The sequence below is a fragment of the Alosa alosa genome, chromosome 13 (assembly GCF_017589495.1).
Source record: "Alosa alosa isolate M-15738 ecotype Scorff River chromosome 13, AALO_Geno_1.1, whole genome shotgun sequence".
Classification (NCBI taxonomy): Eukaryota; Metazoa; Chordata; class Actinopteri; order Clupeiformes; family Clupeidae; genus Alosa; species Alosa alosa.
The window spans coordinates 4,053,436-4,055,935 of NC_063201.1; the positions used below are offsets into that span (position 1 = coordinate 4,053,436).

At 38.7% G+C, this 2,500-nt stretch overlaps 1 protein-coding gene across 1 annotated transcript in view; it reads left to right on the forward strand.

Moving 5' to 3' along the window:
• The window catches only part of si:dkey-12j5.1 (probable assembly chaperone of rpl4), a 73,635-nt gene that overhangs the window by 20,318 nt on the left and 50,817 nt on the right, over positions 1 to 2,500 (forward strand). The gene's annotated exons all lie outside the window — the stretch shown is intronic.

A 2,500-nucleotide genomic window follows, 5' to 3' on the forward strand; every position in this document is an offset into this window, starting at 1 on the left:
GTCACGTGATCACTAGTGGGTCTAGCGTTGTCCCATGCGCCCTAATGTTTATTTTATGCAGCCCGAGTAGCCTAGTTGGGATTTTTTTGCGGCTACTTTTGTCAAGTATCTTTGTTCAAAGTACAGCATTGATGAAACAGTCAAGTTTTTTTTTCCTACATGGTATTATATGGAGAGAAAACATTAGCCTTTGAGTATTTTAATAGTCAGTTTAAACAAGAACTATTCTCCGTAACTCTTTAAATAGATTTGAAGTTCTCTCTCGTTTACGGATTATGCTAACCGTTAGCATCTCTATGGGATTTCTCCTTATACATTAGCCATAAGCTAGCACTTGTTGGTTTATATTCTGTAACTTGGAATGCTGGCCTACATGGTGCTCTTAAACAAAACATAGAAGGAATTTGATATGTACTCTGTTGGTCTGCTTAGTTTTTTTTACAATTGAATCCTGTAAAGGTTTTGAAAAACTTCACCTTCAGACTTTCTCTTGGGAAACTGTAAGGCCTATTCATCTTCTCTAATGTAGTTGGCTAGACCATGTCATTTACACACCCAAGTGGGGGCAGGAGGTGGAAATGTGTCATAGGTGACAATGCATTGGTTGATTTGGTTAAAAAGTCACAGGTTGGGTTATTGGTTATTATTGTAATGATGCTATTCATAAATAATGAGGCTGTAAAAGTAACTCAGACTTTAACAAAACATTTTTTTTAAAGGGATATCGACTAATTATCGTTATCGTCAAAATCACCAAAATATCGAGATATTATTTTTTTGTTCATATAAGCCCACCCTGCTCCTGTCACAGATGAAGGTACAAGCGATCTTACAGATTATTTATGAAAATAGCTTAGAGTAGAGAATGAGGAAATACATAATTGGGACTAGATTTGATATTATATCTTACTACTGTAGCTCTAGCGTCAGCAATAACTATGCTAGCTAGGCTAGCTAACGAAACTATAAAAATATCTGTCCATTTAGCAGCAATAAATAAATGAATGGATATTAAATAAACTAATAAATAAACTAATTCGTTTTTAATTTGTGACCATTGTTTATCTAATTTTCACATTTCAAAGGAAGGGTAAGGTAAAGCTAACTGCTATTATCTGTAATGCAAACCGTGTAGTAACATTAGGCTACCAGACAGGGGGACGGTCGACCGAGGTATTTTTTTGTATCTCACATTTTTCTTTTAATTTCCAACTAGTGAATTTTATTGCTGCTATTGGAACAATTGAAAAGCGGAACTTATTTTCCCACTTTCGACATTATAAAATAAGTAGTGAGACGGTCGTAAATCGCCATTGTTATCCCAGTGGGCCATAGCGAATCAATAGGAGGCACTGGCAATGCTACCCAACAACCGTAGGCTACCCAGCAACATCTCAGTAATGGCGCAATGCTACCCAGCAACAGCTCAGTAATGGCATACAACACTTCCAGTAGTTTAGCCAGGTTAGGTGTATATTAGAAAAGGTATAAAGTGTGGCCACAGTTAAATGTGTGGCATGGGGGAAGGGTTAGCCATATGTGCTAATATATGCGCAAACAGTGAGCAGAAAGACAGTGGTAAAAAAGTTGCTAGTAGGGACAGACGGTATCCAAACATGGAGGGTGAAAGGCAGACAGACTATGCGGAGAAGTCTATCTCTCCTCTTCCCTTAGCTGAAGCATTGAACAGTTCAATGGCCCTGGGGACAAATGACTTCCTCAACTAATGTAGGGGTTTGTGTAACGATGCACTCGCATCTTTAACATTCAAGTCAGTTACCGATATATATCGGTGAATATTTACACCCCTAGTATTCAGTCCATCCACCCATCCTCCAACTTAAATGTAATTGATGTAATTAGTAGAGAATACAAATGGATGAATGAACAAACAAATGAATGCATGTTTGTGTTTTTGATCTGTCGATCGGCATAGGACGGCTTGATAACAGGTGTGTAGGCGTAAATTCCATGAGAGAGACAGAGAAAGGCAACGTATGGAATCAAATCAGACCCATATGTGTGTTTCACAACTTGAAAGTGTGGAAGTTATTTCTATACTTTCTAAACTGTGAAAATGATTTGTACAAGTAATTGTCAATATACCATAAGTTCTACAGTTTCGAGTCGTGATGCACCTTTCAATGCATCCTTTCAATGACTCCATACAGTAAGGTGATTAGGAGAATGAATGAGCAGTCTGGCTGAAAAGCTATTGTGTGTTCGGCTGGAACAGAAATGAGAAGTTGACAAGAGCAAGGCTGAAGAACTGCAGAGGAGACGGGAGAGATTGATGGAATGGATGAGCAGCATCTCTGTCCGAATGATGAGCTAAAGGTCAGATCAAACAACGGCAAAGAGCAGGAGAAAAGAGGGGATGAAGAGGAAGATATGTCAGGGAGAAGGACAAGGAGAGAGAAATAAAGAGAGAGAGAGAGATGGCAGACCGAAAAGCAGCGAATGAATCAAGAGATGTGAGGCAGACACAGACTGTGTGTCT